At 36.1% G+C, this 26,137-nt stretch overlaps 1 protein-coding gene and 1 long non-coding RNA gene across 4 annotated transcripts in view; one reads left to right on the top strand and one right to left on the bottom strand.

Moving 5' to 3' along the window:
• SOX5 (SRY-box transcription factor 5) overlaps positions 1 to 26,137 on the bottom strand; it is a 1,052,575-nt gene that overhangs the window by 688,674 nt on the left and 337,764 nt on the right. For all 3 annotated transcript variants that reach the window (XM_033222675.1, XM_033222676.1, XM_033222677.1), the window contains exon 5: positions 6,812 to 6,886. The gene's annotated coding sequence lies outside the window, so the exon portion shown is untranslated. The remainder of the gene's footprint in view (positions 1 to 6,811; positions 6,887 to 26,137) is intronic.
• On the top strand, positions 16,395 to 20,591 carry LOC117090391. Its single transcript, XR_004439990.1, has 2 exons — positions 16,395 to 16,447; positions 20,244 to 20,591. It is a non-coding gene; the product is annotated as an uncharacterized LOC117090391 (long non-coding RNA).

The following is a 26,137-nucleotide window of genomic DNA, read 5'->3' as shown; positions in this document are numbered from 1 at the left end:
AATTACCTGTAATACATAGTTTAAATAATTACTTTTAAACAAAAGCTTCTTTTCTGCATTGCGTATTTATCTTTTGAGACCAACTCAGCAGGGCTATGTATTTTATTAAAATTGCCTTCAGACTGCTAATGGCAGGGCGTCTGTTAGCACAGGAAAAGTGATGGCAGTTTGACTCCTATTCCTAATATTGGGAGTTAGTCCAGACACTTAAGAGCCAGAACTCTGCTGTGCATTTGACTATGTTATCAACACTTTACTTGCTAATGATACTAGTGACAGCATTTCAATATGATGGGTCAGACTTCAATAGGAAAGCTTGTAATTATGCTTACGGAACCAAAGAAACCCCCCAAAAAAACATCAACTGCCTCCCCCCAAGAATCTCTTTTATCAGCAGATCAGTTGGTGTTAAGCTTCGTGACTGGGAATTATTTAGTAAGCTTCTGTTCAATATTGGTTTCCTTCTCCACCTTCCACCTTGGATGGGGAGCCTCCATCAACACCTGATCTCTCCCCATTCAGAAAATGACAACTGAAAGCTTTCCTGTGGTGCAACTGTGTGCCAACTACCCAGCAGAAGGTCACACTGATGACTTCCCTGTGGCTTTTATTTTCCCCAGGGAAATCCACAGCCAGAGCTGACTGCTTGCCAAATATGCTGAGTGCCACAAACCAGTAGTGCTAAGATCCTCCCATCCTTCTTGATGGGAAGCAGTAAGCAACTGTGCCGAACACCTGTGTCAGCTCCTATTTCTGGGGACACCCCAGGCAAGCACTCATTCAGCATTCAGGGAATAGGGCTCCCCTCTTCCAACGAGCACTTTTGTCCAAAAACTTCTCAGTAGTCATATGATAATAGTTCTGTTTGGCAGATCTCTGTAACATCAATGTGTTTAACTACTGTTAAAGAGGATGATTTAAATCATTTGTGAGTTAAATATTTTACTATAAGCATCTAAATGAAATCAGCAGAAAGATTCTTTTCTGTTATTGTAAAAGTAAAGGCAACATTCGCCATCACTACCTTTTGGAGCTATCTCAACCAACCTGAGGAGGAGGAAATGTAGTCTGAGATGTAAATGGCATGACTCTATAGACGGATGAGATTTAAATCAATCAATCTTTTTCCTATAACTGAGAACAATATCACCAAATTGAACCAATGAAAATACTAGCCAAGATATGAGATGGAGAAGAAGTCAGGCAGTATAATGAGGGTGCCTGTCACAGAGTAAGAGTCAGTAAAAATACATGAATGAATAAATGAGTAAATGAATGAGTACACAAACAACTTTTGATACTTCAAAAAAAAATCCATAATGTAGAAATGATTATATTCTAGTGAGCCAATAAAGCCTGCATTTAGTGCTTACTGTTTGCAGACCACTCAGGAGGGCCCTGGGCAGATATTAAAGATAAATAAATGAATACACAAACCAAATACTACTTCAAGACCATACAGTTTGTAAAGCAGCAAAGCTATAACTCAAACTTGAGAGTTTCTTTTATTTCCACTATTCCACGTGATCTTCAAAATTCTACATGACATTCAGCACCCTCATCTTGCAGGCTATCCCCTCAGTCTACATCTCTCTTCTTCCACTAAGGAGGCAACTTTCAGCATCAAGTTTAAATTCATATAGCTGTATCGTCAACTCCCATGCCAGGTCCCAGAATCTCCAACGTGGAATACTTCCTCAATATATCAATATTGGTAACTCAAATATAAAGACTCTCAAAACAACTCAAGCTCTCTGACCAAACATTTTTTAAAAAGAATAAATCAATAAAAACAAACTGCTTTTTGTGATTTCCTATATCTGTGAATTGCATGGCCTTTATTTCCATTATTCAAGGTTGAAATTGATCCCTTAGCACTCTAGGAAGACATCAAACCCTATCGAATCCATCTTCAGATTTCTGCTTATATCTGTACCCTGGTGTTACCACTTCATGCCTGACTTTCCTGAACTCTTACTTCATGATTACATTAGTAATCTATCTTCCTTCTTATAGCCATAAAGTTTATAAATCAATCAGCCTCATAGTGACATCATCATAATTAATTAATCCAACGCACAGCCCTAGTCATCACCCTACTTTCTCAAGACAAACAAAAAATTTTAATGACTCCACAAGTCCTGTGGAGTTAGGACAAACCACTTAGCATAAGATTCAAAGTCTTATTATTATTTGAACCCAACTTACCTTTATAGTCACTATTTTCCTTTTGTATCCCTTGTGTTGCATCCAAACTCAAGCCCAAAGAGGAACATAAGACACCACAGCTTTAAATATATCCTTGGCAATCTTCCCACTGTCCAACATCTCTGCTGGGCAAAATCATATGCATCCTTTAAAGCCCAGCTCAAATACTACCTTGTCTATGAAACTGTATCTTTTCTATGAAGCCTTATACACTGTCACCTTGTAGATATTGTGTAGCCTTTATGGCATTGGATTTCACATTGTATTCATTTGCCTATAGCTCTTCACACCAAATTTATTCAGCACATGCTATTAGCAAAGCACTTTAAAAAGTGTATTAGGGATGAAGTGATGAACGAGACAGTTCACTTCCAAGTGAAAAGCAGAGGGAAGATAGTCCTTCAAAAACAGCCAAACAATGGGGTGAGGGTTGGAAAGTCAGCCACGCAGCTGAATGCAACTAAGGATGAAATAAGACAATGACTAAAAAATACCTTTTGGATTTAGCATGATAATGGTTATTGATGATCTTAGCAAGATTTGGCAAGATAGAAGTGGAAGAGGGTAGAGGAGTGAGAAGGAGAAAAGAAAATGGCTGCAATTGAAGACAAAGCTTTAGGAAAATTTGTACATGAAGGGAGTGGTAGCTAAAGGAAGAGGTAAAATTTTTTAAAAAAAGTTTTTATTTGTCTTTAGATGAAAAATTTGAGCATGTTTAAGTATTTTGCTTCTAGTAATGCAGAAGAAGTTGAAGGTACTGGAGAAGAGAATCAAAGTTTGTTGAACAGGCAATGGGTAAGTATAGGTGGAGGAACTAACTCTTGTGGGAGTGCAGAATTTCCTCCACTGTCTGTGGCAGAAAGTGAAAGGAATCACTCCAGACTCAAAAACAATCACAGATGAATACGTGAAGTTGAAGTAGGCATGCCCTCTCCAAAAATTAATGTCAAAGAATAATGTCCTTATTTATCAGTTTAATCATGGAAATGATTCTTATTCTTATGACTGAAAAGGAAAGAATTTAGAGTAAGAATTTTTAGGAAAATAATATTAAATATTCATAAACAGGTATGTAAGTATATATTTTTGTTGCATGAATATTCTGATATGCAAATCATGAAAATCTAAGCCTAGATAACCTAGGTAGAGATTTTAAATAGTTTCTAAAGCATTGATTAGAAATTTGAAAACTTTCCGGTAAATACTTATTTGGCAATTGAAAACTGCTGCCACAAGATTGCTAGAAGAAGGCACTCCCCACCTCCCAAATTACTTTTTAAATACTTATTTTGATTCTTCACATGATAGAAATGATATTTTTAGAAATAATCCTTCCTTCCAAGTATCAATAATATCTACTTTGACCCAATAATTTTCTGAAAATAAATATGGATCTTATCCTCTGTTATTTACATGAAACCATATCCCTTACTTTCTCATTTGTATTATAAATGGTTACTTCTAATGTAAGTAACTCTTTAGTCACCCATTTTCTCTCTATTACCTAATATGTGTACAATGGCTTGACAAACGTGAAGGAACCGCAGCAATAACAACACTGCACTTCTCCCATAGGTCATGGAGGAAGCAAACAGAAGTCAAAGACACCAAGCCACGCAGCTAGTAAGTTTCAGAGCTGCCTTCAGAATTCATGCCTGCTAATTCATACTAAATTGATTTGTTTAACTACTCTATGTTTCCTGCTCATAAATAGTCTCATGGATTGGAATAATAAAAGAGTTACATGATTTTCAAACACCTTCCTTTGCAAATAGGAGATAAAATTCAGGACTTGTTTCTGGACTTATAGAAAGCTATGTGGTTTGGGCTGAAATTATAAATGGCCAACAAATGAGAAATTCAGCTGTGCCAAGCAGTTAATTGAACACACACGATTTTTAAATATTATATATCATTATCATTAAGGTCCCTATTATAAAACAATGTTATTATACAAAGCCAAAAACCATAATTCAAATTCAAAAGAATTCTGCAAATTAAAGACATGGAAAAGAAAAAGGATAGCTGTATTATCTAACATTAGCCCCTTGAACACAAGCATCAGTCAATATCCTGATTAGAAAATGTTGCCCTAATCATTATTACATCTATTTTTACTCATAATTTAGATTCTGTCTATAAAGGGAAATTGTTTTAAATGATGTGCACAACTTGTAAGTCAGACTGATCCTTCAAACATATGAACCTTAACATGCTCCTCATCTGCTAAGATTCCTTTAATGATCTCCATCTCCCTCAGAATAATATTCAAGGTACCATCATAGTCTACCAGGCTGTAAATGATGGACACCACTCAGCCTCCACAGTGTCATCTCTCACTTGTCTTCTTCTATCTTCCTACCACTGCCCTTGCCATTCCTTCAACACACCAAGCACACTCTTCATACTGGCTCTTCCTGTTGAAGGTACCTCTCTTTCCCCACATTTTGACATTATTCTCTTATTCCATTCAGTCCTCTGTTCCATTCTCTCCTTATTAAAGAGCCTTTCCCTAGACAGTGCATCTGAGATGGTCCTTCAGTGTTCTCTAGTGTCCCTGCTTTATTTTTCTTCTTAGTACTTATCCCCACTGACATACTCATCAAAATCTTCACTTCACATTTTCTTCCATAAGAATGAGAGCTCTGGGAGAGTAGGAATTTTCCTTGTATGAATAAATGAATTAATGAATGGATCATCATCTTTTTATTTCATCTAGGTAAAGAGAAAACTTTTCCAGGGAAATGGCCCTATCAAAAACATTTTTATGATCTTGATTTCCTTGAATATTAGTATAATCCAAAGTGAAGTGTTAGTACCAATAGTATTCTTTATCAAATGATAAATAGGCAAAATGGCAAATATGATGGTATTTTTATGTGTGTGCATTATGTAGTATGCAGAATGATTTGTGTTCCATAACCTGCGAGGTAGCATGATGTAGTAGACGTGCATCATGCCAAGAAACACAGATTTAGTTTTATTACTAATGTTTCATGTGACGGAGGATAGAAATTTAGGCTTGTGAAATAAGTTGATTAGACCAAGTTTCTTTCTATCCCATAAGACTATAGGGATCTATGAGATGTTTGTCCCTTCCTTCTTGATTTTGCTTCGAAACATGCAAAAGTCAAACAAGGGTATTCAATTTAAGGTCAATATTTATATAATAGTTGGATGCCAAGAACACCCACCACATTTAGCTTCAACTTATTTGGTTTTAATGTTTATTTCCGTAATATTTGCAAACTACAGATTTGGGGATGTTTATTATCAGAATACTCTTTATCAAAGTATCATTGAAAAGTGGTTCTTAACTCTGCAAGAATCTGTGCAGACACACTTACGTTGGCGTATCATTTTAAATACAGCTTTTTGCAAGACTCTTACCTAATTTAGCTAAAAGCAGAGATTTAAGCATATGCATTGCATCAAGATATAGTTGAAATGTATCTTCCCTTTAAGCTGGTAAGCAGTGTTCTCTCAAGGTACATGCCAATAAAAATTTGTCTAATCCCTAATATCCTCATGTTTATGCTAAAAAATAACAAAATCCCTGAAGCATCCAGATAGAATCACTTTAAGCTTAGTTCCTTTATGAGTAAGTCATTTTAATTGAAGAGATCTGATCACACTGAAGGACAAATACATTTCTCTCTCTGTATAATGAAAACTGAAAGAGCCATTGGTAGTTGTTCTACAGAAGACCTGCATGTGGAGGAGCTAAGACACACTCCAGGGGAGCTGTGGAAGTGGTAACACGGGAGGGGTAACAAAGAGGGAGGGAACCAAGTCTTCACTCATAACTAAGCAATAATAGTGAGAGTTGTGAGCATTGTTGAAACAACCAAGACACTTCCCTGGACCAAGGAATGAGCACACAGCCATTAGCCACATTCATGGCAATGGGGACTTCAAAGGCCAGTGTGGCTCCAGCTTACTGAGAAATGTGACTAAAACTAACCTTGTACAATGACTACTGAATGCTCCCAGGAGACTCTTCGACTATTGAGACCTTTTATTTACATAGAAATTGTCCGATTTAATTAACTTTCATTTCATACATGGTAGTCAACATTCTGTTGTTACTATTAGTGTTGGCAAACAGATTGACTCTGAAGCGTGTCGAGAGCTTTGAAAGGTGGACCCTAGCACAAAGTATATGGCAGAGAAGAGAAGAAACTCGATTTTCATGACCTGGGTGCTCCACCACTACAATTACATATTCATTAACATTCTACATGTTTTAAGAATTTGATTCTTAAAAGTCATTAAGGGAAAGTCATTAAGAAGTTTCATTTCAAAACAGTTTATACAAGGAAAAAATATAGAAAAAATATACATTCGGGCATCAATGTAACTTAGGTAAGAAATTGTTTTTCTATTCTTGATAGTTTCTTTTCATTGGTTTTTTTTTCTCATCTTCAAACTATAAAAGGAAGACACCCAAATGCTCGGCTTCTTATATTATTAGAGTGTTATTCATAAATTGCAAACAGAGAACAACTCAAGTAAGCACATGGAAGAAATAAGCAAGTGGCAAGAGAATTGTAAAACTGATGGCAAAAGAATGACCAGCAAATGGTAATGCAAATGTCCTGACCTGCTGAGTCTCCCAGTCCAATCTCTCCCACTCCCGGTGTCCTGGTCTCCTTGATATTATCTATTTCTTGAAATGCTAAAAAAAAAAAAAAAAAAAAAAAAAAAAAGAAAAGAAAGGAAGAAAAATTGAAAGAAAGAAAATATTAAGTGAGAAATCAAAGTAATTCCAAAATACTCAAATAAAAAAATTGAAAATCACAAAGATAGTTAAATGGGATTTATATTGCAAAATGTTGGAAAAAATATTAAGTAATTTCATTGTAATAATTTTTTTTTCTAGACCAGATTCATAGCCATAAAACAACATCAGACTCATAGGACTGTACCAGTTAGAGGCTGATGAATGACAAATCAATGAAAAACTAAAAAATTTTTATTAATGACATTTCAAGATACAATGACAACTGAAATGTAAAAATATGAACTAATTATTTAGGAGACATATCAATTAAATCACTTAAAAGTCATCATATGGTTAATTCAGTCATGTGAGCACACATGTGTGATGCATGGACTCACTCACACAAGTGTGTGTATATAGCCTGAAGTGATCCTAAGCCTAGTTTTACTGAGACAATTACATCCATTTTTTATAGTCCATGATAGGTAGTTTAAAATATATGTATAATGCAATATTACTTAGAGCTACAATACTTTATGCAAAACATTCTAATGGGCACTGAAATTTATGGAATACATATGTGTATAAATTTATAGAATAAAATTTATGGAACACATGTATATGTATAGATTTATGAAATAAAATTTATGGAATATATAATAAGCACTTAGCAAAACACGGTGCTACATTGTACTAGGACACTAAGTTATAGAAGAATAAAGACTTCACAAACCCATTGAATAATTTCCAGGCAAAAATACCAACAACAGGAAGAACAAAATAAAAACAGAAATACTCTATAAGTGGTCACTTTATCAGAGCGAGACTGCAGGGTCATAAAAGCAGAATTTAAGTATCAATTTCCAGGAATGTTTTTGCAAATTTATCTAACCTCTTGGAGGCTTATTTTCTCAATCTATAAAATGGCTTCATAAGCTTGTCATGAACCCCAAATCCAAGTTTTCAATACATATAGCTATTTTATTATGATTTTATAATTTATTTGTGATTGCTGACTATTTTTTATGTGGGGAAGTTCATCAGCTATTGTCTGCTTTTAAAAGTTTGGCCACCAAAATGATGACATGATATGACTTCAAGATGTTTAAGCATTTATTAATTATATATGGGATCTTGCAACAAGCTTATTAAAATTGTATAAGTAAAAAGTTTATCAATTTTTTGTCCTACATTGGTCCTATGTTATCAACCAGATTATGCAGGTCGGTATTTTAATGACAATACTTCAAATTGTACTTTCAGGAAAATAGAATTCCACTTCTGAAACACTGGTGCTGCAGACTTAGAGGTAATCTAAGACCAGGTGACTTGTGCAACTTTTATTTATTAATTTATGTTCTTTTCATTTTAAAAGACTAAATAATTTTGGAATATTTAGATTATTTTAGAGTACATAAAATAGCAAAAAGAATTACATTCTATAACCAAGTCGGATTTATCCCAGGAATGCAAAGTCGATTTATCATATAAACATCAAATAACATAACATACCATATTAATAAAGGGAAAAATCATATAATATCTCTATAGATGCTGAAAAGCATCTGACAAAATCCAACACCCTGCTTTAACACCATCAAAACATTAAACAAACTAGCAATAGAAGGAAACTTCCTCAACCTAGTAAAGACCATCTATGAAAAATCTACAACTATAATACTTGATGGTGAAACATTAACTGTTTTCTCCTTAAAATAAGGAACAAGAATGCTTGCTCATATCACTTTTATTCAGCATTTTGTTAGAGATTACAGACAGGTTCACTAAATAAGAAACAGAAAGAAAAGGCATTCAGGCTAGAAAGGAAGAAGTATGATTATCGCTCTTTGTAGATAATGTTATTATTTTTACTTAGAAAATCTTAAGGAAGTAACTAAAAAACTATAAGAGCTAAAGAACAAGTTCAGTAAGGTTGCAAGATAGTTGATCAATACATAATAATTAATTGTATTTCTTCACAATAGTAATGAACATTCTGAAAATGATATCAAGGAAACAATTCCATTTACAATAGCATGGAAAGAATAAAATACTTAGGTATAAATTTAACATTAGAAGCATAAGGCTTGTGAATCACAAACTAAAAACATCATTGAAAAAAATTAAAGAGTATCTAAAAAATGAAAAGACAAGCCACATTCATGGATGAGAAAACTTATTATCCTTAAAATGATAATACTCCCCCAATTAATCTACAGATTGAAAATAATTCTTATCAAAATCCCAGTTGGCTTTTTTACAGAAACTGTCAAGCTGATCCTAAAATTCATATGGACATACAAAAAGTCCAAAATAGCTAAATCAATCCTGGAAAAAAAAAAAGAAAAAGTTAGGGGATGCATCCTTCCCAACTTCAAAATGTATGACAGCTACAGTAATCAAGACATTGTGGTCCTGGTATAAGGATACACATACAGATCTAATGGCACAGAATTGAGAGTACAGAAATAAATTCATACATTTGTAACAGTTGATTTTTGATAACGTTGCCCAGATAAGTCAATAGAAGGAAGAATACAGTCGTCATATAAGTATTAATATATTTTTTAAAATCTGGTCTTTGTCCCTGGTTCCTGGCACAGAGCTTCAGAAATTCTTGAAATTCCCTGAGTGATCGATGTGCCTTTGTTGTGCTAATGAAGTGACACAGGGTTGTTGCCACAGATAGCCTACAGGATGGGGAAGGCTGGCAGAAGAATAACAAATCTCATGTAATTAGAGGCATTCCCAGTCCTCTCCTACCTCTGGGGAAAGAAGAAGATCTGAAGATTGAGTATAGTCACATGGCCAATGACATGCTTACGTAATAAATACCTTGAATAAAAACTATGAACACAAGCCTGTAATCCCAGCACTTTGGGAGACCAAGAAGGAGGGCAGATGCCTTGATGTTCAGGAGTTTAAGACCAGCCTGGCCAACATGGCAAAACTCCATCTCTACCAAAAATACAAAAATTAGCTGGGCATCGTGGTGCACGCCTATAATCCCAGCTACTCGGGAAGCTGAGGCAGGAGAATCACTCTAACCTAGGCAGCAGAGGTTGCAGTGAGCTGAGATCACACCACTGCACTCCAGCCTGGGCAACAGAGCAAGACTCCATCTTAAAAAACAAAAAAAACTATGAACATGAGGCTTGAATTGCTCCCAGGATAGTGAACATATTGATGTACCAGGAGGGTATTGCAACCAACTCTATGAAGACAGAAACTTGTGCTCTAGATTATTCCAGACATATCCTGTGTACCCCTTTATCCAACTATTCATTTAAATCCTTTATAATAAAATGGCAATTGTAAGTAAAGCACTTTTTGTGAGATAGGTGAGTTGTTCTAGTGAACTATCAAACCTTAAAGGGGTTCTTAGGAACTCCCAATTTTGTAGCCAATTCTTCCAAGCAGAAATAAGGGTAGCTTGGGGACCCCACTTGCAGTTGGTCTTTGAAGTAAGGACAGTCTTGTTGAGGACCTTGTCCTTGAATTTGTGGGATCAGATGTTAACTGTGAATAGTTAGCGTCAGATTGAATTGAACTACAGGACACCCAGCTGATGTAAGAGAATTAGTGTTAGAATGTAATACAATCTTCAACAAGTTATTCTGGGATAACAAAATATCCACATGCAAAAGAATTAAACTGGACCCTATCTCATATATAAGTAAGAATTAACTCAAAATGGATGACATATACCTACATGTAGAAACTAAACTCTAAAACTCTTAGAAAAAAATGTAAATATTTATGCCCTTGGGTTTGGCAATGGGTTGTCAGACACAATAACAATAGATATGCCAAGCAACAAAAGAAATAAACGGATAAATTGGACATTAAAATTAAAAACATTTGTGCTTCTAAGGACACTATCGAGAAAGTGAAAAGACAACCTACAGAATGGGATAAAATATTTGCAAATGATACACTTGACCAGGAACTGACTTACATCCAGAATGTATAAAGAACTCATAGAACTCTATTATAAAAAGTCAAATAACTAATTAAAAAATGAGCAAAAGATCTGATAGACATTTCACTAGAGAAGACATACAAAGAAGATGCTCAATATCATTAGTCATTAGAGAAATGTAAACCAAAGCCACAATAACATGCCACTATATATCCACTAGGATGGCTATAAAAACAAGATAGATAATTACAAGTGCTGGTGAGGCTATAGAGATGTGGGAACGCTAGTAGATTGCTGGTGGAAATATGAAATGCTGCAGCTGCTATGGAAAGTAGTTTGCAGTTCCTAGAAGTTCACAACTAGAGTTACCAAAATGACCTAGTCATTCTACTACTAAGTGTATACCCAAGATAAATAAAAACCTATGTCCACACAAAAATGTGTATACATATGTTCATAGCAGCATTATCTATAATAGTTAAAAGGTACCAATAATCTAAATGTTTTTTAACTAGCTGACAAATGAATAAACAAAATTTGGTACATCCATTACAATGAAATACTATTCGGCCTTAAAAAGGAATGCAATTATTACAGCACGGATGAATCTTAAAAACATTTTATCAAGTGAAAGAAGTCAGTAACGAAAGACCATATATTGTATAATTCTAAGTATAAGAAACGTCCAGAATAGGCAAATCTATAGAGGCAGAGCGCAGATCAATGGTTACCCAGAGTTATGGGGGAACACTTGAGGAGTAATGCAGAGTGAAATTGAGTGCAAAGCCTCTTGTTGTCACACGGAAATATTCTAAAATTGGGTAGTGGTGATACTGAATAATCCATGAACTCTCTAAAAAACACTGACATGAACACTTTGAAAGAATGAATTGTATGGTACATAAATTATAACCTAACAAACCACTCTTTTAAAAATTATGTACCATAAAACAAAAACACATTAACTTAGTCTCATTATTTTTTTTAAAAAAGTATGCACATCTACCTTGAAAAATCTAACAGTGTTAAGATAATACAAAATAAATGTAGATTACTCCTTGATACATAACATTAATGGCATACCATGGCTAAAAACTAATAATAAAATGTGTAATAGGAAGATGTTCTACTTTTAAATTAGTCTTCAGAGATTAGTTTTTCAACAGTACTCAAGTGTTGTAATACAATCCAAGTATTACTGTCTCTTTATCAAGGCTTAGACTGTAAAAATATTTTTAACATAAAATATGGCAACATTTAGAATACAATTTGTTAATAGCTGGAAATCATGGACATTTTAGAATTTTGTAAAACCAAAGAGATTTTAGAATTATGTATTTGAGAATAACTGCTAGAAAAGAAAATTTTAGCTGCTAACCCAAAATAGATAAATACATGAGAAAACGTCTGCTTTAAAAACATCACATTTTGAAGGGGGGAATAAGAAGGGGATGATTAATAGGGTTCAAAAATACAGTTAGAATAAGATCTAGTGTTTGGTAGCACAATAGGGTGACTACAGCTCACAATAATTTATTAAATATTTCATGATAACTAAAGAAGTGGAATTGAAATGTTCCTAATACAAAGAAATGATAATTGCTTGAGATGATGGATATCCCAATGACCCTGATGTGATTATTATACATTGTGTGCTCAAATAAACATATCACATGCACCTTAAAAATACATGCAACTACTTTGTCTCCATAATCATTAAAACTTCTAAAAACATCACATTTCAGTAACATAAAATTGAAGTTCCCCACTTCTATCTACGTAACCTTTAATTTTAATATGAATGCATTTAATGAAATACTCAAGAGGCTACATATCCTAAGGGACTCACATTTATCCAATTTCATGATCATAAGAGTTATATGATTAAACAGCCTCAATTCCAGTTATACCACCTAAGTGTGTAACCTCTCTGTTTAGTTAATACGTATTTTACTATTCAAGTATATTTTCTGCCACTGAAATTTAAATAAGACTCCAATCCCTTCCCTAAAGTGTGCATACACATTGCTTTGAGTTAAATTGGGGATTTGTTGAACAGAAACCATCCAACCATTCATCTGTTCATTTACTCAACAAAAAGTTCTTGAGCACTTATTATAAGATATTGCATGTAAGATAAGGCAGAATGGAGAGAGAAAAATAACATGTACTTTGGGATCACACAGTTCAGGTCTCAACTTATTATAGGTGGTAAAACCTTTCTGAGCCTTAGTTTCCTCATCTTTAAAGTGATGATTAATTGAACTAATGTGCTTACAAAACTCGATAATTAATGTTAATATCTCTTTTCCTGCCTATTTGAAAGTTAAGTAGGTTAATCAGACAAGAATTCTGTGTCTTAGGAGGTAACAGCAGATATTGTAATGTGTATAATTAAATAACGTGAAAAATTACAAGGTAGAAATTCCCAGTGATGAAATAAGTGAGATGATTTATACTAGATACAGAATATAGTATCGTGATTATCATCAGGTAGATATAGCATTTATATTGTTAGCCACTGAGATAAGTAATTATCAAGTAACACTAATTTTCTTCCAAAACATTAATGTTTCAAAGTATTAACTATGGGAAATAATCAGAGGATTTGTACTTTATATAACCAATGATACACTCACATTCATACATAATATAAAAATGATTCAAAGTATAAATGCACAATATTACAGTGCTAATTCAGAATTACAGGAATTTTTTACTGTTTTCTTTTACTAAACGATATTTTCTAAATATTTCTCCAAGAAATTTTATAACTTTCTCAATAATAAAAGGGCTATTAAATAAAGTGACAAAACATACATAGGTTATATGTTATTATTTTAATAGGGCAAAAGAAAAAAAAGTTTTCCAAAGATTCTAAGTTGGCACCTAGTCCCTCATACCCAGTCTTCCACCACAGCACACAGCTCTCTACTGGGGCACCCCATCCAACTGGAAGCAGCTAATTGCATGCCTGCTAGAACTTTTTCTAGCATTTTGCCTGCTCTTAAGAACAGGAAAGCAACATTTTGAACAGTAGTGCTCATCATATAAACATGAAGTCTCCTCCAAACAGTATTGAATAACCAAACTCATAGAGTCAGAAAACTATCATTATCTTTGTATTTATATCACATTTTACTCCACTTCCTATGTAGTAGCCAAAAGTCTGAAGAAAACATGTATTGACTTATTGTGTTTCATGTTAGACACCTTATCTACACTGGTTTTTGATTTCACAACTACCCCGTCAAGTGCCCACGGTCAACTCCACTTAACAAATGAGGATATTGGGTTGGACTTAGTTGTCCATGATCACATGTGACAGAGCTGAGATTTTAATTCAGGATGGCCTGATGTCAAAATTCATTGTCTTCCCAATATATCACATAACCTCTTCAAAATATGCCTGTGTATCAATTTCCCATTTTATTTTCAAGTGTTTGCTAATGCATTAAATAAAGTAAATGTTACTAATATGGAAACGAACTAGTCAAGTTATAGTGAAAAAAATATAACACATGAAGGCCTCCTCCACCCCATCCATCACTCCTCCTTCTTCTTTTCCTTTCTTTCCTATATAGCACTTGCCATCTCTAAAATTAATTTGTTTTATAACCATGTCTATTTTGTTCATTGGTTTACCTCCAACACTTAAAACAGAGCCTGACTTCAAATAAGAGTTTAAAAAATACTTAGTAGATGAATAAATGTATTCATGAGAACATGTGTACATTCTTTTTAGTAGTTAAGCGTCTCTTGACAAATCTACTAGCCTCTGTCAGCTTTTAAATCTCCATTTCTTAATGCAATACTACCTAAGGCTGTTATAAGTTTAAATTTATTCACTCAAAAACTGCCCACTGAGCACCTACCACATGCCAGATTCTATTCTAAGCAATGTAATCACAGCAGGGAACAAAACGGACAAAAATCTCTCATGCAGCTTACAGTCTGGTGAGTAAAGAAAGACAAGACTACAACACAATGTATTAAATAACAATAAGTGCTTTGGAGACAAAAACAATTTGTAGGTAAGAATCTGAGGGCAGGATCTGCAATTTTAAGCAGGGTGACTAGAAAGGAAGATACATGAGTAAGGAGGTGAGTGTAAACTGGGGAAATAACTTTTCACACAGAGTAAATAGCATGATGGCATACTGTATTTTCAGAATGGCTGCAATGGAGTGAGTGAATGAGAGAGTAATAGGAAGTGACGTCAGATAAGTGAGGGAGAAGGCAAGGGTTGTGTAAGGCCTACAAGGCCATAGTTAGGATACTGGCTTTTGTTCTTAGAAAAATTAAAAGCCAATATGGAGGTTTGAGCATAAATGGAAAATCAGGTGACTTAGGTTTTAATTGGTTCAATATTTCTCAGTGAGGTTGTTAATGGCATTTTGAGTGGACAGCTCCTCTTTGTTCCCCCCACTAGGCACATGACAGTCCATTTAGTGTCTCTAAACTGGACCCATGAAATGCCGGTAGTACTGCTCCAGTCTTTTGACCACCAAAAATGTCCCTATTTATTTCCAGGGCTAGGTTAAGAATAAGCTTAAAGTAGGTACAGTCTATTTTAATAATATTCCAGGCAACGGTTTATATTATCTTGGGCCAGAGTAGCAGTGGTGAATGTGGAATTTTTTTTTTTCTGCAGAGAGGTTTTGCCAATGGACTGGACAGGGGTATGAGTGAAAGCTAGGAGTCAAGGATGACTCCCACATGCTTAAAATGAGCAAACAGAAAGATGGAATTACTATTCGCTGAAATTGTGAAGATTGAATGAGGCTGGAGCAGATTTAATGGAAAAAGTAGACGTTCATCAAGGCACGTTACAAACTACCATGTAAAAGCAGATATATCTAGGTTTCATCCAAGAATTTCGCAAAATGAGGAAATGGGAACTAGTTCTGAACTGAAGGATTTTGTTAGAGCATGTTTTGGGAGGGGATAGGATTAACAGAAATCAACATTAAATAAATGAGTGCATAAATGATTACTGAAAACTAGTTGTAATATATTAGCTCTTCCAAGCAATTAGATTATGCTATAAGAAACATTTTTTTTAAAATATAGCCCAGAGGATTGAATCTAATTGTGGGATTTCAAACAATACATGGTATGGTGGTAGGCAGGCTTTTAATGTTAAAATCACACTGTGCCCATATTGCTTGGAATAGGCACCCTACAGTGAGACTAAGGCTGAACCCTGGGAAAACAGTGGGTGATACAACCGTCTGGCACCCCATACTGACTAAGCATCACCACTTTCAATACTGCAGAGTCAACTGGTCAATATATGTGACCTTTTCTCTATTCATGGGTAATTTGAGGATTTCAGACGAAAAGCTATGTCCAGATACTATTTAGATGCTTCTTCATGTGTAGAGTTGAGTCATCCTTCCAGACAGATGAAATTATTTGAAGGAACACAATAAACTGATTGATACAAACACACTATTTAGAGTTGCTAGGAGGAAGTGGCTGATTGCATCACTGTTAGAACATTTTCCAGCATTCTGCCTGCTCTTAAGACTAGAAAAGCAGCCTTTTGAACAGCAACGCTCATCATATAAACATAAAGTCTCCTCCAAAAGGTACTGAATAAACAAAGTCAAAGAGTCAGAAAACATTCATTATCTTTGGATTTAGATCACATTCATGAACACTGTGTCTCAAGATTTCTTATTAATATCCCCCATGAGTAGATACAAGTGAGGTATTTACATTCCAAAAGAAGTCCCAGGCCTGGCACAGTGGCTCACACCTGTAATCCCAGTACTTTATGAGGCCAAGGTGGGAGGATTGCTTGAGGCCAGCACTTTGAGACCAGTCTCAGCAATGCAACAAGGCCACGTTTATACTGAAAAATTTTAAAATTAGCCAGGCATGTTGGCATGTGCCTGTAGTCTCAGCTACTCTGGAGGCTGAGGTGGGAGGGTCATTTGAGCCCAGGAGGTCGAGGCTGCAGTAAGCTATGATTGCACCATTGCACTCTAGCCCAGGCAATAGAGCGAGACCCTATCTGCGAGACCCTATCTCAAAACAACAACAACAACAAAAACAAAAAACATATACGTATGACTGAGTTTTGCTTCCTTTAGAAAATGTCATCACGTTTCAGACTGACTCGACCTATTGTTAGAGATGCTTTTTCTGTGACAGTAGTGGAAGAGAACCGGATGCAATTCTTCAGGCAGGTGGCATCTCCAGTCACCAGTTAGCTAAAGAACTTACAAGCATTATGCAAAGGTGGTTGCCTGAACTAAAGTGGAAAGGAATGAGATCAAGAAGCAGCAGTGGTAGACAGATGCCCCACTGGCTTCGCATTGTTGTTTCACTGGAAGGACATAGTGTGTCATAACGAATTACCATTAATTTGAGCCAGCAGTACTGTTAGATTGAGCCCAGCAAACCAGGATGACAAACAGTGCCTGCAAGATCATCTAATGAGGGACAAGGCTGCTTCAGTTGTGCCGCTTCACTCAATTAGTGGACAAGGTTTTTAATGCTGTTCTGCACAACTAAAGCAATTTTGATTACTTAGAGCTAAGTCTCCATTTAGAACGTTTCGGAAGCTGACACGGGTTTTTTTTTTTTTTTTTGCCTTTTTAAATATAAATTATCTAGAGAGTATTTGAATGGTAATAAGCTATTTGAAAGCCAATCACATTATTCCTTACTTTCGCTTAAGTAATATCAAAATATATTTTTTAAAAGTTCAAATGATAGAATTTACTCTAGCATAGGAAATGTAAATAAGATAGCAAATGATTAAGAATATTCTGAGGATGTATGTGTGTGTGTGTGTGGGTGTGGGTGTGTGTGTGTGTGTATGCAGGCACTATGTGTGTCTCTCTGTGCCAGAATTACAGTTGGTGAATTTCACTTCATCAGCCAACATTATCAGGAGGGTTGCATATTTATTCTATATATCCACATTTTTTAAAAATTCCAGATCTTGCCTTCTTTGGCTGGGAGCACTTGTATCTCATAGCTTTTGATATAGGGAACTGATGCTTCTACTTCATTATTTTTTTCACTATGTCACTGCATGAACACTGATAAGTGCAATGGTATGACTTATTTAATATTGTGATCACTGACTTATCTCATAACTAAAACCTTACCCGCACAGAGGCTACTTAGGCCTAATAAATACTTTCCATTCTCTTTAGAAACACACAGGGTGCTCACTCTCTCTTTACACAGCATTCTCCCATCTTCTAGCTTTTTTCTACTTAGTGTGTTGAATTCTCAGACTGCCTCCCCTGGGTGAAATTTTGCTTATTTAATTATAAGGTCATTGGATAAAAGAAATTACTCAAGTGCAGGATACATAGTAGGTATCCATACGTTTTGGTTATATCGAACACAAATTCTACCCAGATAAAAAGTATAAACCTCATTGTGACGCGAACATACCCCCCGTTTTCTTTCCTTCACTCAGGTGGAAGAGAACATCAGGACCAAAATTTGAGAACATGAATCTCTAGTTATACCTAACCCATCACCAAAATCAGCTTGCCTACCCGTAATTTTTTAAAAAGCACACTGCTTAAAGGAGGTCCAATACAAGCCAATTTTTCAGTGGTACACACAGCCACATCTTTGTTTTATAAAAGCACTATGACAACCCAACAAATAAAGTCATTTAGGGCAGAAAATTGGAAAAAGCTTTGAAACTTTAAAACTTTTGGGCTGCAGGAAAAGCCATTAGTTGAGTAAATAAACAATTATCAGAGGTTTTTTTCCCCACTTAGAGTTATATTTCATTTTCTTAAAATAATTTTAACAATGGCTAATATCTTGTCTCCAAAATAGTTAACTCCAAAAGCACATATTATACACTTAGGAGAGTTGGTTACACATTAGTAGAACACTGTACATCACTGCCATTGTTGATGTTGTAAATAAAAATTAAAGGGGAAAGACAATATGGTTCATTAGGAAGCAAGTAATATTTCCTATAATGGTGTTCTATTTTTAATGATTGTAATGACTTACAAACTGTAAAATAATTTGCACAGATTCTGTATCCCCTCTTCCCAGCATATATAAGAAATTACATCACTGACTCAAATTATAATTGTAGAAAAAATGATTAACAGTTCCATTTATTCTCCTCTCTTGTCAAAAGGGGTGGTAGGAGAAAGGGGGAAGGCATTCTTGTTAGTTGCAGGAATCAAAGAAACATAAAGTTTGAGGATTAAATATAGTGGGATAGTACCAGTAACATGTACAAGTCAGTAGGAATCAATCTCTTAAGTGCTTCCCCCTTCACTTCTCTTTGTTCTTTAGGAGAGTATTGGCTTGAAGTACCATCAACAATGATTACCATTTGGCTTTCCATCCAAGTTAATATCTAACATCTCAGATATGTTCTCATCTTCGATCAAAATTTACTTTTAAAACATATGTAATATTTGCATGGTTCAAAAAACTATATAACTCTGGACTCACTTCCATCCCCATCAGTTTTATTCATTCCCACCCACACATTATACATTATTATTTTCTTGATTAAGGCTTATACTTCCTGTATTTTTGCAGAAATAAGCAAACGTATGTATTTATTCTTATGTGCCCTTCTTTCTTATGCAAAAGACGGCATTCCATATATACTGTTTGAAGTTTTCTTTAAAATTCCCACCTAACAATCTTTCTTGGAAATGTCTCCATAATAGTGCATAGAGATCTTCCTCATTATTTTATTTCATTTATTTATTTACTTATTTTGAGATAGAGTATCATTCTATCCCCCAGGCTGGAGTGCAATGGCGCGATTTCGGCTCACCGCAACCTCCTTCTCCCAGGTTCAAGCAATTCTCCTGCCTCAACGTCCGGAATAGCTGGGATTACAGACACCTGCCACCATGCCCAGCTAATTTTTGTACTTTTAGTAGAGTTGGGGTTTCATCATGTTGGCCAGGCTGTTTTCAAACTGCTGACCTCAGCTGATCCACCCGCCTTGGCCTCCCAAAGTGCTGGGATTACAGGCGTGAGCCACCATGCCGGCCTGCACAAATACTTTCATAGCAAGAAACAACTCTTAACTTTCTTTAAATTTAGAACTCATATTAGGGGTTTCAAAATAGTGATTGAATGAATGAATGAATGAATGAATGAATATACTGGATCCAACAGCAGTCTGACACAAGAGCCTGGGGACGGCTTTCAGCAAATATAAGCCTGATTTAGAGTTCTGAAGGCAGGCATATGTGTTTAGCAATAGCTTTTTCCTACTCTTCGGAAAATGAGGCAGCCTGGAGATGAGGTGAAGACCACCTTTCCTGCAGTTCCTGTGTAATGGACGGGGTGCATCCTGGTTTGTGGCTTGAGGCTGCTGTGTGTCCAAGTAACACATTCATTCTGTTCTTGTAAACCTTACAGGAATGATGACTAATGCTTTGAGGAAACAGTAGAGGTCAGACAGCAAGCCCAGAAAAACCTGCCAGCACCAAGAGGATGTCCTCAACAAGTGCCTGGGGGATATATCATTCTAACTGAAGGGACCAGAGCTTCCCCAGGAAAGGAAGAGGGGAGAAATGAAGAATGTCTGTGTTCACGTTTGCCAAAAACAAAAGTCTGAGAAATCTCTGAGAGACTCTACATGGGAGGTGAAATTTAGCTTTTCTAAGACCATTGTTGATTTTCTCTTTACCCTTGAAGTGAACTGAAATATCACTAATGGTCAGACGAAAGCTCAGAGGTTCTGATAAAGAATATGAAATAGGTTAATGCTACTGCACCAGGATTTGACTGACTGTTAATACCAGGTTTTAAAATTCACTTGTATCATTTATAATACAAATACCTGATTCACCTGCATTCTTTTGGTGCGGGGCTGTGAGGGAACCTGGGTGTGAATGGCCTCCTAAGCAGCAAAATCATTGCTAATATCAGCATTTTGCTGTCTCATCATCTAATTATCACATACAGTGCACTAATCGAAGCACCTCATTTAAAGTGGGAAAAGCTTTGCTAAGGGCAGATGATTCAGCACGGCACGTCTCGATGAGTACTGTCACTTCCAATCCTTTTTAAGAAGTAGGTATTGTGTAACTAATAAGTGAAACGAAAGCATAAAGTTTATTAAGAAGTTACATGTTCCGTTTTTTAAAGTCTCTGTAGTCACGATCATCCATTTTCCCCAAAACTGCCCTGTCACATAATAATATGCATACATACAAAACTTATTTCATGTTTAAAAGGCATCCCAGAGAGATGAGATGTGGATGGGTGTGAAGAGTGGATCTGGGGAACCGAATGGGTGCAGATGTCTCCACTGACAAAGAGAAAGGCATATGGCTTCCTTCCTCCCTGGTGTGCCCGGGTCTCAGAGAGAGCTGTAGATTTCCCTGTGATAAGCTTCTGCTTTCGAGCTCCACTGGGAAGATATTTTGTATGCCACAGAAAACCAAGATGTTTGCATTCCCACCAATCCAGGGATAAAGCATTTTCCTCATACAGACACAAAACATACAGTATATGAATGTTTAATGGAGGCTAAAACTGGGAGAGGAACAGAAAACAAGAACAGAGCAGGTTAAAAAAATATCTGGTTTCTCTCTATCAAAATACTAATTAAAATTCATGTTCATGGGGATGATTATACATATGTTTTTGAACTAAAAGTCTAACCTGGCACTATTTTTTGGCCTTATTTTTGTGACAACATTTTTGTCCATATGGCATGAAGTGAATCATTTTACATCTTTTTTTAAGCTCTATGTGTTTTTCTTGTTGTCTATTCCCTCTTCTCCCACCACACACACACTGGCAGCCGCTACCAAGTTACCAAATGCCAACTCAACCCTGCAAGCTGGCTGCATGGAGCTATATAGTACTGGCATCTTCCTTTCTTTGCAGAAATATTCTCTGTGTGTGTGCGTGTGTGTGTCTGTCTCTCTCACACATGCATGCATGCACACACCCCACATACATACCATTGAAGCACCCTGAATATTTCTCCTTCATTTCCATGCTCATCTTTCAACTCCTCGGGATTCTGCCCAGCTTCCAGTGTGTGTGCGGCACTGGCTGCTGGCCTGCTGCAGAAGACCACACCAGCTTATTTGGTGCCCCTCACCCCTGGCCTTCCTTCTCCATGGCATTCTGACAATTAGTGGTTAACTTAAGAACTGCTATAAATGAATGGTTAATCGAGCCCATATAATTAGTTTAGTCACAACAAAGTGCAAGACCCATGATCGTCCAGTGGTTCTCCCCCTGCCCTACCCCAATCTCCCGTTTTAAAAATTACAACAATCCGTGTTCCCGCTTTTGCAGACAGGAGAACGCTCCTTATCTGTAGTGCAGCCACACCGCCTAACCGCCTGGGTTGTGGATGGCACACGTTTTGTACACGTGCTGCCTCCACCAGCATCAAGCACTGCTGAGTTTGTGTGGAAGGGCAGCAACTCCACCTAACAAATGTAACTTTAACAACAGTAAAACAACCTAATAGCTTAGCATGCCAGGGGGCTAATGTGGCGGGCCATTTACTGCTGCACTAAATAGCCCCGGTTTGATTCTCATTGCCAAGTGTCGAACTGAGAATTGCAAGGCAGGAGTAGCTCCTAATTCATTAGATAAAGGGGGTCATTGCTCATAGGGCTGAGGAAACTGTAGAAGCATAAGAAAAAAAAAAAAAATAAACAAGGCATTCCCTTTTCAAAGGCCATCAAAACCTGGGCTAACCATGGTCAGGAAAAGCAGAGGCTGCTTTCTTGGCACTCATATGCTAACTTCTAACTTTGGGTAAATGTGCTTTGTTTTGCAATGTTCATCTGGAAAGAGACTAGAACAGGAAGGGATCCTAATATTGAGCCATGTCATTTATTATTTGTAAATCACTTTGACACCCTTGGAACAAAAGCAACAACACAAGAACAAAGTATATAATTCAGCCTTGGCTGTAAAATGAGCCACTACTGACATGTCCCTGCCAGCTATTCCGCCTTGTGTGCCCTGAAAAAGTTGCTGTGGATGGTTGTGACCCGGCTAATAGGCTGGGCAGGAAAAAGACCGCTAGCAATAAAAGGGAGAACAAAATTCCTGTTAATATTGCTACATCTGATAATATTGTCTTTCTTTTTCCTTTTTATTTTTATTCCAGGCAGTTATAAAGAGTTCTAAGTTCAAACTGCCCTCAATGGTCATCATAAGGTTATGTGGACAAAACAGTTCCCCTATCTTGTTTTTTAATAGAAAAGAGAAATGATCAAAAATTTCAAATGAGATCCCTAAAATGGGACATCTTTATTTCCTGAACATTAGCCCTAAAACAACTGATTTCTCTAATTCCTGCCATCACTCAGATTGGCCTTGAATTACCTCCCAATAGGCCTCCCATGTGCTTCTAGATGAGAGTGTGTAATGGGGGATCTGTTAATTAACTAGAAGCAAAGTTGCACGGTGGGGATCAAACACTGGATACGTCCTAAAACTCCCACAGAGAAGATGAAATGCAGCGCAAACTTTAAAGACTTCCCGTCATTAGCTGAGACCTTGCTGCTCCTGGCCCAGACCCCTCCTGTTTCTGAGAACAATGAGGACAATGATGGCAGAAATGAAATAGTGCAGCCAGGAACAAAGGAACTAGCTATTTACCGGTAGAAAAAGAAAAAAAGGAGGAGGGGAGGGGGAGAAAAAGGGAGAACTTTCTTTTTCTGTGGTTCCTGTCTACTTTTAATTAATTTATGACTGCCAGGGAATTGCACAGAGAGTACACCCAGGCGCATTGTACCCCAGCTCAGTGTTAATATATGTAACATCTACTGTTTACTCCCAGGAAAAGTGCAACTCGCTGGAGAGAGAGAGAGGGACTCGGAGGAAGGAGAGAGAGAAGAGGCTGGAATGAAAGAAAATGGACAAACTGTCAGGCTGAACTTTCACACTTAAGATCAGGGTTCAAACTAGAAGATGATAAAAACAAAAGAAAAAAAAGGCCAACCCCATCCCAGGAGTAACACATCCTCTTAGATCACTGCAAAATGTAAGAACCATGCCTTGACACAAAGCTCAAATTTTGCAATTTTCAGAGGTTTCCTGGTAATATAAATTTCCTTCCATATAAATATAAATAAATATCACATCAATAGCAAAAGCACATAGTCATGATATTGACTTCTTAATCTTCCCTGTTTCTTGACAAGATAAATCTAAAAAACGGCACTGAAAATTGAGAGAAGAGCTGAATAACAAAACCTGACTAGTAAAAAACTTGGTCCTCATTTTGCATTCCCTGTTTTTGCAGAATTGAAATCAGGAGCTTTTCTATATATCTAAATCACAGGCTTCCATGGGATTAAGAGAAATAAGAGAACCAACAAGGTGCACAGAAAGGCAGCTTTGACCTTTGTTACTTCATGTTGAAGCTCTTACTTTGAGATGGATCAGTAGATGAAGAGAGTCATTATTCAGAGGAGCTGCTCTTGCTCTTCAAATTTCAGTTAAAATGGCCACACTAGAATTATTTATTTTTTTTTCTTTTTTCACTTGTTCGTGATCGGTCATAATTTGCAGAAGCTTATTTATAATTACCCCAAAGTAAAAGCAACCCAAATGTTTATCAACAGACAAATAGATTTTCAAAACTGTGGTGTAATCATACAGTGGAATACTACTCAGCAATACAAAGGAATGAACCACGACGGATACATGCAGCAGCATGGAAGACTCTCAAACACATCATTTTAAATCAAAGAAGTCAGGTGTAAAGAGTACATACTATGTAATACCATTTATAGAAAGTTCAAGAGTAGGTAATACTAGCATGATAGAAAGCAGAACAGTGGCTTGCTTTGGGGGTGGAGGAGGGGAGGATCCCCTGGATAGTGGCATAAAAGTGATGGGAATATTCTCTACCATGACTGAGGTATGGTTTTCACCAGTGTGTGTATATGTATCAAAACCTAGGCTGTAGTGTGCAATTAACTGTATGTAAAATATATCTCAATAAAAATTAAAAAGTCAAATTTGTAAGTACTACATGGTGAAAACATGGCTCAATAATAGTTCGTATGATAAAGAAATATGGCCTCAAATAATCTATAACTGATTTGAACCACAAATATGAGGTGATTTTTAAGAAAAAACTTTACACTAATAAAGGTTGTATACCCAGGTCAAAGTGGAAAAAATATAGCTATACCAGTTTTCTTTTGGTAAACATTTGCCAAATATATACACTTTTTATCTTTTTGCCTTTAACTTTCCTGTGTTCTTATGTTTACAATATAGCTTCTAAAAGCACTTAACTGTATTCTCAAGTAACCAATATAAAGTGATGAAAATCTGAATTATTTTATTTTTAAACTTCCGTAACAAGACTCTCCTGTTTTCAAGCCACGTGTTTATAATAATCAGTGGAAACTCTGCAAATGGATGAAACAAGCAAATCCCCCAGGACTGTTTTGTGACTGATTTTCTTACTTCTCACCTATCTAATATGAAGGGTTTAAATTTTGCTAAGCTCAATCACAAACTCAACCCTAGGGAGAAAAGGTCTTAAGCACATGGTTCAACCAACTGAAAATACTATACAATCAAAAGGAAGTATAGGCTAGAGGTTTACCATTAGCTGCTTGTACGTTCTAACCAGTATTAAAGATTAACTCCACAACAAAGTGAAAGATACACCATCAGTTACTGATAAACTTATTTTATGTCTCTACACATATACTCACAAAGAGTAAGGGATTCCCCACCACGTTCTGTGATTGATATGACTATGCCAGTTACCAATGCTGATATGGCAGGATGGCATAAAAGAGTAGGAATGAAAGGGCCCACAGTTATATTCCTCCCATCTAAAAACTAACTGTGTGTCTTAGAAAACATTATGTACTCTACTTGGTCTCAGTTTCCTTGGGGATGATAATTCTCCTGATCACTTCATAGGGTTGTTTCGAGTATTGAATGATATATATATATATAAGTGAAACTATTCAAAAAAAAATCCATTTACTTTCCATTTGTCCTCAACTGTTCCTAGAACAGTGCTGGATCTAAAACAAAAGGTATTCAGGAACTAGGAATCTACTTTAGGGTTACCAATTTCTTTGTGATTTTATAATTATCTTCAAACTTTCTGAATAAATTCGCAACTCAATCTAGGAACAATCACTTTCTAAAATCCACTTCAGATCATTCCATCCTGGCTTTCATTTACCTATGTTTTTTCGTTTTTCTCCCTGTGCACCTACCATGGTATCTTGTGAGCAGGCTTACAATATTTTCTCCAAAGACAGTAACGGTTTACCTATTTTTGACTTCGTTCA

This window comes from Trachypithecus francoisi, unplaced genomic scaffold (genome assembly GCF_009764315.1).
Source record: "Trachypithecus francoisi isolate TF-2019V2 unplaced genomic scaffold, Tfra_2.0 Lachesis_group11, whole genome shotgun sequence".
Classification (NCBI taxonomy): Eukaryota; Metazoa; Chordata; class Mammalia; order Primates; family Cercopithecidae; genus Trachypithecus; species Trachypithecus francoisi.
This window is presented reverse-complemented; position numbering and strand designations above follow the sequence as displayed.